This window comes from Gymnoscopelus braueri (genome assembly GCF_963280865.1).
Source record: "Gymnoscopelus braueri genome assembly, chromosome: 9".
Classification (NCBI taxonomy): Eukaryota; Metazoa; Chordata; class Actinopteri; order Myctophiformes; family Myctophidae; genus Gymnoscopelus; species Gymnoscopelus braueri.
Window position 1 is genome coordinate 39,032,131 of NC_137610.1, and position 15,000 is coordinate 39,047,130.

At 43.7% G+C, this 15,000-nt stretch overlaps 1 protein-coding gene across 2 annotated transcripts in view; it reads right to left on the reverse strand.

Moving 5' to 3' along the window:
* Window positions 1–15,000, reverse strand: part of znf423 (zinc finger protein 423) — a 203,660-nt gene that overhangs the window by 144,707 nt on the left and 43,953 nt on the right. The gene's annotated exons all lie outside the window — the stretch shown is intronic.

The window sequence follows — 15,000 nt, forward strand, 5'->3', positions numbered from 1 at the left end:
TCTTGCTCAGGAACACTTCACGTGAAACCTGGAGTAGCCGAGGATCGAACCACCGACCTTCCGATTCCCAGACGGCCTGTGTGTGTGTGTGTGTGTGTGTGTGTGTGTGTGTGTGTGTGTGTGTGTGTGTGTGTGTGTGTGTGCGTGTTTAAGTTTGTAAGTGTATAAGTGTGTGCATGTGCGTCCTGGTGGCAGAGAGGCAGTGCATGAGAGGGGACCAGTGGAAGACTGTGTCTGGCCAATGCTCCATTCTCCATTGTGTCTCCATTTTCACACCTTATTATCACATTATAAACGCTCAGGCTCCAATAAGACTGACTCTAGAGACAGAGGAGAGGAGAGGAGAGGAGAGGAGAGGAGAGGAGAGGTTAAGAAAACAGTCCAGAGGTTAGGTAAATGAATTAGACGGAGAGAACGGACACAAAGAGGAATACAATAAGAACAACGTACACTTCTTGGGAAAAGAAGAATTAGAATGTAGTAAAGGGAGAGGGAGGAAGGGAGGGAAGGGAAGTTTCTACCTGCCATGCTTGCTTCTTGCCTCCTGCTTCCCCTCTAATTGCATCCAAGATGGTGTGCCGCTCCCCCTCCAGCTCAAATTATTTTACCTCACACCAACATTCTGAGAATAACCCAATATACCCCACACAAGCCAGTCCCCCGCCGAATAACAGCCACTGAGACAAAACTCTGCACTCAGCAGACCCTCTTAGCGCCCCCCCCCTCCCAAAAAAAAGACGACGACAACAACCAGTCAAAAAATTTTCATTCAGGTATCATCAACACAGCAAGTGCCTCAACTAATAAGGAGCATTAGGGGCAAAACAACCGTGCCAAAACAGAGGAAGAAGTAAAAAAAAAAAAGGGGGGGAAAAAGCTTCTCTTGCTCCCCCCCCTCTCGCTCTTCAGTTCTTGTTCATCTCACCAGCACCCAGCTGGCAGTCTTGGGGTTGTGCCAGCCAAGCCACTTGAGGCCCCAATAGCTTCTTACACTTCCTGATAGAGTGCTGAATGAGCTGAGGTTACCAGGCAACATATACAATTCTAGCCCCTAAAAAGGGTCTTGGCTAATGCTGCTTAACGACAACATTTAGTCACAGCAATGGACCTGGACCTAGCTTTTGATTGGAACAAAGTATGGTCCAACATATTGCTGGCCTCCAGAACTCCTGACCACCAGCAAATACATAGAACATATTATTTGATTTGAACACTATATACTTCATTGACCGAGGTCCCCCACGTCTCTATACTTGGGCCACCTCTGTTTTTCGCTCTACTACACCAAATCTCTTCATCAAAATAGCCGATCTAGCTTGTAGATCGGAAGTTTTCTCAGGAATGTTCATGTACAGTATTATGTCATGTCCAGAATAGGGATGCTAGGGTTCAAGTGTTGAACCCATCTGCACTTTGTGTTCTATGAAAGTTGTTTACTTATTTACATTGTACTCTTTCTGGAAATGCCCTCCAGTGGCCAGACTCTGGGAGATGGTTGCTTCTAACCTCTCTGAAATGTTTTAAGCTAAAGCGCCTCAATCGCCTGTTACAAACATTTTAAATGATATATCCAACCCAGGCTTGACATTGAACAGTGAGTGGCGTGGCTGGGCTTACAGCAGTAGGGTTAGTGTGGGGGTCTTAACAACTTAAACCCTCTATACTTTGCGACTAATACTTATCTGACCGGGTTTGGCTCTGTACCCAGTCGGCACTTTTTCCCCCTCAAAGTCGAATCTCGTTCCCGAAAATAGCCGATCTACAAGCTCACAACGTGTTGTAAAAGTCCCCAGAATAAGGATGCTAGGATTCAAGTTGTTTAGTGGGATGGCTGTTTTTAAAACACAAGACTGGTTGTGTGCATTGTGATTCATTTTAACAATAAAGAAAATAAAAAAGAATCACTAATAATATATATAACTTTGGTGCACTCCATTCCAATCCAACCCTGTCAAGCCCAGTTAGTGCTGCACGGTAACACTCTCACTGCCAACATGATGCAAACACTTGAATATCAAAATCAATCAGAACAACAGACTGAGAGGAATAGCATAACAGCCTAATTCCTAGTGCCTGAGAAACTCCCCTTCTTATTACTTTTATGTTATGTTGTTGTGATTTGATATCAGGTTTTAAGAATTGCAGATATTCTCTACACGTACTTTGCTTCAGTGTTGGTATTGGTATCATTTCCAATTAGAGAATCAGCACTGCTCGTTATATCTGCCTATTCCGGCCAATGCAAGAGTCCAGTCCGAGTCAGTCCAGCCCGTGTTTTGTTCTCTCTGACTAGCTTGATGAGCTCTGGCCACCAATGTTCAAACTGGCACTGGACCAGATCCTGAGAAAGAAGGTCTGTATCCTGACTGATGTGTCTCCTGACTCGATAATGGCTATTTTCCCATTTTTGTACGCCACCATTGTACAACAAAGCATAACACAGGGTTATGTGGTTAATTAGGCTAATCAATTTAGTCGATTATAAGAAAATAGATTAGAATCTTTTCGAGTCGATTCGTTGTTACATAAATAAATATAAAAACCTGCTTGTCCATAAACCACTTAAACCCCATATGGTTGACCAGAGTCCCTCATGGCTTTATACTAGTGTCTTTTCTGTTTTCTGTTATTGTGGTTGCAACGCGTTAGAGCTTGTTGATCGGCTATTTTCAGCGAAGCTTTCCCCACAATATGGATGCTGGGGTGTAAGTGGTTAATTGATTAACCTACATGAGCAAGATTAAGTTGGTTATTGGTTCCAAGTATCGGTTTCAATGTATTTTCGGTGAATTGCCGAGCCAATTCACCGAAGTGCAAGAGATGAACAGAGGTGTGTGAGAGGGAGGGAGGGAGTCAGGGAACGAGGGATGGTGGGTGGGTTTTAGAGGTGTGCAACAGAGGAAGGGGGAAGTGGACACACGGAGGGAGGGATGGATGGAGGGAGGAGAGAGGGAGGGTGTTGGCCATCTGTCCAGTGGTGAGAGCACCGTCTGGCCGACATGCATGCGCACGCACGGACGGACGGACACACACACACATACACACATACACACACACACACACTCTCTCTCTCTCTGATACATAATCTCTCACTCACACACATGTTCATGCAAATAAATGCATGCATACACACATCCACAAACATTCACTCACATGGACATTTGAATACACTCACACATGATCAGATATGCATAAAAATGCATACAGTTGCCAAGTATGCAAGGACGGTATTCACGAACGTCAATAAATCTACTAGGGGTCATCAAAAGCAGGGGAAAGAACTCACTCAGCCACACTAAAAAATCGTTCGGTTTATTAGGATCAAATGTGAACTTTAGCACCATTTCACTGTTTTGAATATTGATATCATCCATTCCTTTGTAACAATATACATTTAAATGAGTTACCCTGGGATAGCTGAACAAACTGACTGAGGTGGAATCCATTAAATTCATCACTAGACAGAGTGAAAGAAATTCCAGCTTTGCTTTAAAAAGGTTCAAGGTTTCTTTATTCTTACATTTTATATATGCAACAGTTTTGACTTTGATTTCTGACCTCTTACGATCAGCGTATCTGGTGGTGCTATCAACCCTGTCTCCCTCACACACGTGCGCACACGCACACACACACACACACACACACACACACACACACACACACACACACACACACACACACACACAGTTCTGTATTGACAGAAGTACATACATACAAACAGTTGAAGGGGTTATAACAAAAATACTTTTTCAGTTCCAACCAGAAAACAGACATTTCTAGAGAGATGAATAAATTAAACTTCACATTCATGGGCACACATGCACGCACGCACACGCACACACACACCCCAAGGTGCCTTGATGCCAGGGGTTAGGGCAGTGCCAAATCCAGCACATGCCAACACAACCTGCTGTCATAGCAACGGGGGGAGGAGCCAGATGAGACCTCTCCTCTTTCACTCCTCTCTCTTTCTCTCGTTCTCTCTCTCTCTCTGCCGTCCCTCTACCCATCTCACTCACTCACTCACTCACTCACTCCTCCATCTACTGCAGTGGTTCTCAAAGTGGGGTACGGGAACCCCTAGGGGTCCTTGGGGGGGTTACAGAAGGTCCACAGCAAAATGTGCTAATATAGCATCAAAAGCAATTCAATCGGCTATTTTCGTCCTTCATTTTAAGTCTTGCAAACATTTGGACATTTTGGAATATTTTTGAAACATTTTAACAACACAAATCTTGTATGGGGGTCCATGGCACAACATATTTCCTGATGGGGTCCGCGGCTAAATATGTATCGATTTGGGTGTCCTTGACATGAAAAAGTTTGAAAACACTGATCTACTCCACTGCATCACCATCTCATTCCTCCATCTCATTGGTGGCATCGCTCCTCCATCACCACCTTCTGTAATAGGCTCTATGCACAGCAGCCATATTGGAAAGAAATTGGGCCTCTTCCTTACTTCCTTCACAGGTGTTACCAATACTAATGAAGGCTCTGTTCCATTCTGGTCAAACAGAGTCAGGGTCATGATAGTGTGCATGTTGGCTCACTGGAGACACTCTGCTACACCAGTGGGTCTCAAAGTGGGGTCCAGGGACCCTCATGGTTCCTTGAGGGGGTTCCAAATGGCCCCTTACGAGTGTGTAACTCTGAGAGCGAACAAATGGAACCAAATGGACCCTCCATTTGTACACTCTCAGAGTTATGGGGGTCCTTGAAATTAAAAAGTTTGAGAACCACTGTGCAACACTAAATACAACAGAGCCGTAATTAGTATAATTGGTAAGACCTGTGAAGGAAGTAAGGAAGTGGCCCAATTTCTTTCCAATATTGCTGTGCATAGAGCCTATTGTTTCCTTGCTTTGTCTCTCTCTGTCTGTTTCTTCTGTCCATTTCTGTTCCCAGTTCTTCTCAACTATCTTTGAAAAACTGCACCTCTTCTGTCTTTTCCTGACTTTCTCAGCATGTCTGTCTCTCTCATGTCTGCACTCTCGCTCTCCTCTGCTCTAGGTGTGCAACACTTAATCGAACTAATCGAATGAGTCAATTATAAAAAATATATACATTTTAATAAAGTAATTGATTTTCAAAAATAGTGAAAATAGCATATGCATTATCCACATGTCATTTTTGCGTGTATAAAATAGGGCTTGAGTGGATAATCAGGCTAATCAATTTAGTTGATTATAACAAATCTATTAGAATTTGTTCGCATTCATTCATTGATACAACTGTATTTACAATTTAAAAACATAATCCAAAGAATAATTGCTAAGAAAATAATGCATAGTTGCAGCCCTTGCACTCCCTCTCTCCTCTCCTCTGCTCAGCAGGGTGCATACGGATGGATGGGTGGGTCTTGGTGAGAGGAGAGCTGAGAAAAGTGGAGGATGAGGGGTGTATAATGGGGTCTCGCCAAGAGTTCTGTCGTTTAAGGACCCCGCTAGCTAGCTGTTCACAAACAGCTTTAATCATTACACTATCTCACTGTAGCAGTACAACACGATTCAGACTTAATTTGACTGAGATTGTGCAAAATGTAACCAAATGAACCAATACATGTGTGCAGTCTTAAGAGTTCAAATTGTGTTAGATTGTTTCGTGTGTGTGTGTGTGTGTGTGTGTGTGTGTGTGTGTGTGTGTGTGTGTGTGTGTGTGTGTGTGTGTGTGTGTGTGTGTGTGTGTGTGTGTGTGTGTGTGTGTGTGTGTGTGTGTGTGTCTATAATGTGGTTAGCACAGTTTCCCTCACATTAAATGTACAACAGTACAACCTAGTGACTCTCTTTCTCTTCTTTGGTTTTGAATCCACAAATGGGCGTGTTCAGGGGAGAGGACATAGGGTGCGTTCGGAATTACAGCAATGAGCGCACTGGCCAATACAAACTAATAGGCGAGTGCACTCCGGTGCGCAATTTCCGAACGCACCCAAACTCTCTGGGGCTGCTCACTGGCAGGTGTGTGGGGAGGGTTCGTTTGCATATTTGTATTTATTTATTTACTTTTAAATTGTTCCCTTTGTGTTTCTCCAAACTTGTAATCTCGGCACCACTGGAAAAGAGGTTCTCAATCTTCATTGTGTTTTCCTAGAATTAAATAAAGATTGAAATAAAATAATGACTAAATTGAGAGAAAAAAAAAAGAGTTGAAAATAATCAGCTACTCTAAATTTAGAAAAAGGATTATACTCATGACACAATCCCAAAATTCAGGCACGCACACACACAAACAAACACACACACACACGTATGTGTATGTAACCATGCTTGCTCTCTGTGGTCTAATGTCTAATTTATACTTGGTTGCGCGTCAGTGTCACACAACGAAAATAGCCAATTGGCTATTTTCGGTGCGTGACACTGGCACGCACTGGCAGCCGTAAGTGACCCCATTAGCATCTCCTGGGCCATCACTCCATCTTGTTTTCCCCGTCTCTCTCCCTGCTCTCCCATCTCCTCTTGTGCTTGTTTGTTCTATGACTTATTCATAATGCTCTCAGAACTCACTCCTCTCTCCTACCGAAAACCCTCTTCCTCTCTTCTTCTCCCAACCCCCCCCCCCCCAGGTCTCCTCCAGCCAATCAATATCCTCAAGTCCCAAACCTCTTCCGGTCCTCTTCCTCTCTCAAATGATGTCCATCCTTAGGTTGAACCCTGACCCTAACCTTGGCTCCCATGTTCCCCTTCTTTCTCAACACACGTCTGAACCATGTGTCCTCATCCCTTGTATCTTCTGTCTTTTCCTCCCTTCCCCTCCCTAAATTCTTAACCCACACGCCCACCAGAGAGCAGCACCAGGGGTACTTATTGCAAGCAGGCGTCTCCCAGGGGGTTCCAAGGGGTTTAAGGGGGGAGTATTGATTGAATAGTACTGCAGAGGGTCCTAACATGCACACACCCCCATCTCTGACTGTCTGTCTATCTGTGTGTGTGTGTGTCTCTCTCTCTCTCTCTCTCTCTCTCTCTCTCTCTCAAACACACACATCTCTGTGTGCCAGCTGGAAAGGCTGCAGCCCTTCACACAGGCATGCTAACACACAAACACACACACACTCACACTCATATACACACTTGCTCGCTCTACAGAGAACCATTATCTCTGAGTCACAGACTGTCCCTACGCCAGGAGGAGCATCCCCACACACACACTTTCAATCCTAAAAACTGCTTCAGACATGGAAACACAAATGCATCCAAATCAGCACATCAAAACAAAAATACATAAATGGAACGTGAACATGGAATGGCTACAGTGCAATCAAGAAAAGAAGCACACACCTCTCTCTCTCTCTCTCTCTCTCTCTCTCTCGCTATTTTTCCCCAAATGTGAAAAAAGTAAAAAATGCTTTGCAACATGGTCTGAAATGTAAACTTTAAGTATACATGATATGAACATTGTCAGACCTAAATTTACCCTTCAATTTATTGTTTATACCATAATGACTGGCACATAATGACACGTTTTATAGTAATTTGTAGCAATTGTAGAAATATTAGGCCTTAAATGTTAAATGTTCAAGCATGTTCAAATCACGTATATTTACATTATTTCAAAATGTTTTTCGAGCATACATTTATTATTAATTTACAATTTACAATTTAGGCATTTAGCCTAAATTGTTTTACATTTTGGAAAAGAACTAGCCAATTTATCAATGAGGTGCCCAGACTCTTACGGTTACCTGTGCAAGGCATGCTGGTAGTTGGAGTAATGTACAGTGGAAAGCAATCCAGAGGAATAAAATACTTCTGCATGACATTTTCCAGTCAAAGTGCGCCAATTTTAAATACTAAATCTCTCCAAGCACAAATAGTGCTAACTTTGAGTAACTGCAGCTTCTTTCCGCGGTGAAATACTCCTTTAAGCTCCAAGTCCAAAATAGCACATCTGCAAGCTTGCAATGCCTTGTGAGCTTGTAAATGTGCTATTTTGAGTAACATTTTCGCCTAATAATGACATGTCCAAAATAGCAGGGCCGGGAAGAAAGTGGTTAAACTAAGACTGAGGATTTCAGTCTGACCTTGTATCTGCAACAACAGCATCATAACAGGCTGGTTCATGTCTGGGTTAGGGCCAGTGAGTGTGTCACTGAACATTATTGTACATCTCAAAGTCCCAACAACATAAACTAGGTTGAATTAACCACTTGAGCCCTGGTGGACTCTGGTCAAACAAGTATAGGGTTTAAGTGGTGTAAAATCCGGTAGACTAGCATGTCCAAAGGCCAAAAACAAACGTCACATTTGATAGATAGTATAATACTCTCACAAAAGGCGTTATGGTTCGTGTTAAATAACAGTTTCAGACTACACATCCCAAGAGGACAGGTTTAATAACCAGCAGTCCAGTCAGAGTCCAATAGACAATGGGCTGTTTATTAGCAGATAAAAGCAAATGCCAAATGAATACCTCAGAAATAATGAGGTCACTCTGCATATCTTCAAGAAAGATATATTCAGTGTGTGTGTGTGTGTGTGTGTGTGTGTGTGTGTGTGTGTGTGTGTGTGTGTGTGTGTGTGTGTGTGTGTGTGTGTGTGTGTGTGTGTGTGTGTGTGTAGGGTAATTAGATAAAGAGAAGTGAATTAGCAGAGTCCACAGTGCAGAGTGATGTTACACAGCCTAACCACGCCTAGCTGGGACCCACTAATTACTGCTCGTTAGGCTTCGAGAGAGCATGTATAAGTGTGTGTGTGTGTGTGTGTGTGTGTGTGTGTGTGTGTGTGTGTGTGTGTGTGTGTGTGTGTGTGTGTGTGTGTGTGTGTGTGTGTGTGTGTGTGTGTGTGTCTCTGTACATTTTATTGTGTGTCTGCATGTGTGTACATGTGTGGATTCCCCATTTTCAAGTCAGATCAGTAAGGTAGTTATGGGGCTAAGCGATGCGAAGCCTAATAAACACTAAGCTTACTAATAATACAGGAGAGAGACAGAGAAGGAAGCATGCCAATATATTTCCTTTTGTATTATTTGCCCATAAACAATGTTAACTACAGTAGCTACCCTGAAGAGAAGAGATTTGATGTAGAGGGAAAAAGAGCGGAACAAGAACAGAGCCAACTCAGGTCGAGTTTACGCATAGAGCAGTGGTTTTCAACCCTTTTCATATCAAGGTCCATTAATTATTCGGCATTTGAGCCACGGACCACCGTTTGATGAGATTTGGCCTCTCAGACCCAAGACTTTTGTAGACTTTTGACTATTTTGTTATCGTCGGATAAGATTTTGTCCACAATTCCATGCTGTATTGATGTGGTACCATAGGAGAGATGACGGGCAAACGTCAAAATAACAATTCTTTAATTAAGTAATGCTGATGTTTAACAATAATTTAACTCTTGAGGGTGTAAAATGAAACCAAATGGACCCATAAGGGTCCATTTGGTTTCATTTTACACCCTCAAGAGTTAAAGATCTATAAGGGTCCATTTGGTTACCAACTCTCCATCATTTAGCTGGGGACCACCTGGAACCCCCTCAAGGACCACTGGTGGTTCCCGGACCACTGGTTGAGAACCACTGGTATAGAGGGTTTAAGCGGCTAGACGGAACGGGTACTATGAGAGACCAGCCCACTGAAATAGAACTACAGAGAGAGAGACAGAGAAGAGAAAAAGAGAAAGAGTGAGAGTGAGAAGGTCCAAGTCAACACAGTTTGTTTTGTGTCTCCAGCAGAGTTTCTAGTGTCTCTATCTCTCTCTGGAAGAGGTTGCACATGAACTCTGCAGCCGCACTGAGGCGCTCCAACACAAACAATACCAATACAAAGACGAGGAATAATAAGAATAAAGTGGAAGTTACGTGTGTTTTTTTTTCCCGACTAGATTCGACTAAGAGACACGCAGTCGACTCGGACCCCCCCGCGACTAACCAGTCGACTATTCGACTTAGTCGAGGTCAGGCCTAGCATGTACTATATCTGAATGAGTAGAGAGCCGGCCTGGGGAAGCAGAAGGCCCCGGGTTAAATTCACGAACCCCAGCAATGTGCAGAGGTGTCGCTGAGCAAGCATTTAACACCCTAACTGCTCAAGTCTGAGCACTTGGGCAGCAATCAGCTGGGTGAAGCTGAGGAGGAAACTGAATTTCTACCAAAGGATCAAATAGATCTAAATTATTATTATCATCATCATGTGTTGCGTCCTCCTGGTGAAACTCATCCCTATCGGGTAAAAATAAGTGTCTGGTGACTCCATGTGTATCGGAGGAGACATGTGGTGGTCTACACCCTCCCGCATGACTGTAGGGGTGATCGGTGACAAAGACTACACATGAGGCAACTGGAAATTGGCATAATAACTAAATTGGGAGAGTGAAAAAATGAAGGGGGAAAATATAATAATAATTGGCAGCAGGGGCTCACACAGTGGCCTGGCTGGGACACATTCTGGAGCCCAGAGAAATGAATGTCCACTGGCCAAAAGCACGCGCACGCACTACGGACACGCACACGCACACACACACACACACACACACACACACACACAGCAGGACTACCAGGCCTGCCATCAGAAGGTGGAAAAAAGTGTGTGTCCAACTTCTAGCAGAATGTTTAGAAACCAAACAGTCCGAGCACAAGGCAGCCATTCTCCTCTGTAGTCCGTAGCAGTCTACACATTGGGCCATGATATACAGACAGCTGGCAGAGCCAATGGAAATGAACATACTGCCCTAATCCATTCAATCCGGGAAAGCGTCTGTGTCATTTTAGATGTCATTGTAGATCTGCAATTTTTTGAAAAATTGTGAAAATATTTTTAAAATATTATTTTTTAAGGCAAAATCTTTTAACTCAAATCTTTGCTTCTGGGGATTCTACAAATGTCTACTAAATCCTAAAAGTTTTTTGAAAAAACTTATGTTGCTAATATCAATGGTTCTCAAACTTTTTTCATGTCAAGGACCACCCAAAATGATATGTATTTTGTCCGTGGACCCCCCCCCCCCCCCCCATCTCAAAATATTCTGTTCAGAAGCAAAGATTTGAGTTAAAAATGTATATATATATATTCAAAGATTTGCACACATTTTCGTGATTTTCCCCCCTAAAACATATCAGATCTACAAGCTCATAGGGAGGCACTCTGTGCCACGCTATGAGCTTGTAGATCTGATATTTTGAATAGCCAAAGAAATCTTAAAATGACACAGATGCGTTCCCGGATTGAATGGGCTAAGCAGGAAGAAAAACCAGCAACAGGGGTTACATCATACCAAAACCAAACAGTATGTGCTAATAACTCTCAATGTTTGTCTCCCTGCAGGGCAGAGGACTGGTGAGGTCGGGTCAAATAAGTTTGAATTCACAGAAAAGTATGAAAGACTGAATACCTGGAGTCATTGTCTGGGAACTGGAAGTTTTATTTTGATGGCGGGTCCGCCTGGTATCATGTCATGTTGTCCTTGAGCAAGACACTGAACCCCCCTAACTGCTTCAGAGGAGCAGATTGATGCCTTCTTTGCCTATAGCTGCCTCTGCCATCGGTGTATGAATGTGTGTGTGTGGGAATCAGTGAATGTAACGCATACATTGTCAAGTGCTTTGGGGGGGGAAAGGCACTATATAAATGCAAACATTTAAATGCAGACTATATCATTGAAAGGCTCTGATGCTCATTGGATTGGCACAAATCTACAGCTTGGGAAATCAGTAGGCAAACAAACTGAAAAATGAAATATGAAAAACATTATTTTACTCAAGTCTGGTTAAAAATTTAAGTTTAAAACATACTGTGGCACAGGGAAAGAAATGTCTGATCAACAATCACTATGGCACATACAATGGTAAAATTAACACAGGACTTTGCTGTGTATAATGAACTGGTTCTGAAAGTGGGGTCTGGGGACCACCAGGGGTCCTAGAGGGGGTTATAGGGGGTTCTCAGCAGTTTAAACACTTAAGCCCTGTTTTATTGAGGCTATTTTAGGAAAATGTGGAATCTTGTCAAATGTTTACAAATCTTCTCTTCTGGGGGTCCTATTTTCAAATGGGGGTCTGTGGTCAAATACATATCATTTTGGGAGTCCTTCAAATGAAAATGTTTGAGAACCACTGGAATAATGTATATTTGTGTGTATATTATACATGCAAATCAATAAGATCCATAAGGTAAATAGGAGACAGTGGGCAACAGCTGTCAGTAAAAAGACATACAGTACTGCATATACAGTATGTTGGCCTATATGGGCTTAAAATGCTGATAACTGGGAAAAGGTGCATGATGGTGGACACGCACGCACGCACACACACACACACACACACACACACACACACACACACACACACACACACACACACACACACACACACACACACACACACACACACACACACACACACACACACACACACACACACACACACACACACACACACACACACACACACACACACACACACACACACACACACAAGCTGAACAGGTGCAGCTGGACAGGGCAACATTGGTCCCTCTCCCCAGAGGTCTCTCTCGCCCTCTCGCTCTCTCTGTGCGTGTGTGTGCGCGTGTGTGTATGTGTGTGTGTGTGGAGGCTATATAAAGAACCCATCTCTCCACACCTACTCCCCCATGATCACCACCATGGCCTGTGTGTTTTCACAATGCCTGGCCCGCTGCCCCCAGGGAGCAGACCTACCAAGCCACAATGTACCAGAAACATCCTGTCACTATTTCTTGCACGCACGCACTACACACACACACACACACACGCACGCACACGCACGCACGCATGCACGCACACACACGCGCACACACACACACATACAGGCACCATTGGGATTTCATGCAGCGAGGGAGTGCAGCACCCAATGAAGCAGGATGATGAAAGATACATTCACGTCATGGAAGGAAGCTGAAAACACTCATTCACACACGATGAAAGAAAAAAAGATCTACGCAGACACACGCACAGTATGCATGCACACGCACGCACACGCACACACACACACACACACATGGAGAAGATTACACATAAACACATTCACAAATCAGTTGACAGCTGCCCACCAATACCATCACCTGTTCCAGCCTGTGGCTTCACACACACACACAGCTTCAATACTGCGACAACACATATACTATACAAAAAACTGAGAAACACAATGTGCTGTCACTAGCAGGCAATAATGGCTCATACACACGCACGCACATACATACACACACACAAACTGTTTTCCTGTGGCAGCCTTGGGGAAATTAAAACTACATTATGGACCTCTAGGGGCTAACACAGAGAGATAGGAAATGGGGGGAGAGAGAGAGAGAGAGAGAGAGAGAGAGAGAGAGAGAGAGAGAGAGAGAGAGAGAGAGAGAGAAACAAAGAAAGAGAGAGACCACTGTCCTGTTTTTCTCAGCCCTGGTGATCATGAAGATATTACAGAACAGTGATGCTGCCTGTGATCTCTCTCACACGCTTTTTATCATACCTTTTCTCTTGTTCCCTCATTTCTCCTCTCCTCCACTTGCTCTCTATTGCCTTGCCATCCTCTCTCACTATTTCTCTCTCTCTTGCCTCTCTTTGCCCCCTGGAGGAGGGGAAATAAACTGACATGTTCTTGGATGGATGATGAATGGATGAATGAATGAATGGCGGGATGGATGGAGGGATGGATGGATGGAGGGAGGGATGGATGGATGGATGGATGGATGGATGGATGGATGGATGATGGAGGGATGGATGGATGGATTGATCATTGGTTGGCTGCATAGATGATTGGATGATTGGATGGATGGATGGATGGATGGATGGATGATTGGTTGGCTGCATAGATGATTGGCTGGATGGATGGGTGGGTGGATGGATGGATGGATAATTGGATGGATGCCTCACAGTGTCAGAAGATGGCATTAAATGCCACAAGTTAGACAGACACACAGACATATTGAGCTGTATGTCAGTATTGATATTCATTCCATAAGCAATGCAGCCCTGTTTTTCAGACATAATACAACTACTACTACTACTGCTACTACTACTAATACTAATAATAATAATAATAATACTAATAACTACAAAGGAGTGCTCAGTACAATACATGTGGCATGTCATTCTACCTTCCTCCATCTCTCTGTCTGAGGCAGGTGATGAAAAAAGGTTTGTTCACATGTATGAAAAGGCACAGGGCAATGGGGGGAAGGGATATAATAAAAGGTGTCATGACATTACGGTGCATGGAGACAAATCTTTTGGACAGTGAACGTGTTGAAAAGAAGTGTGGCATAACGTTACAATGATATTATAGACCCATTGTAGAGGACATAAGGCAACCCAAGGCGGGGGGGGGCAGTGTACAGAAGGCTTGTCTTTATAATAATCACCAATAACAACAAAAGAACAGTTAGTGTGACCAAGGGATGCACTGAATAAAATATTTTTTTACATACAATGTAACTTTTCAGTGCCTTGGCCGTGTATTTCATGCCTGTACATACTGTGCTCCTGAACAGAGTGGAGGTAGAGCGTGCCAAGGTTGGCCTTAGGCTAAATGCCAAGAAAACTGAGGTTACCACCCATAACATCCCATCAGAACATCCACCTCTGACAACAACAGGAGGCACTGTGCTGAAGGAAGTCAAGGACTTTAAGTACCTGGGTCTATGGGTCAACTCATCCGAGCAAGATCTCAAAGTGAGGAAGGCACTTGCATGGAGGGCCCTGAACGCAGGAGCGCAAAGTACAGTACCAACGAACTGGCCAGATGTATGGAGAACCGGGATGACTGGAAGCAACGATGGAGGGCTCGTCTGAGGACGGCCTAGAGAGACATCCCATGAGCCACAGGGACAGAAGAGCATTGTAATTGGCTACTATAGTTTAGATCCCCAAAACTGATGGTGCCTGATTGGCTAGTTCTGGTTCACAGCCTTGCGGAACGGACGCGCATCCCATAGCTGGGAGGGACAGTTGCTCTGCGATTATTAATTTACAGCAATGACGCAGTTATCATTGAATGACTGATTTGAAAAATATTCCTTGGTCCTTGGCCTGCTGGCAGCGTACACAAGAA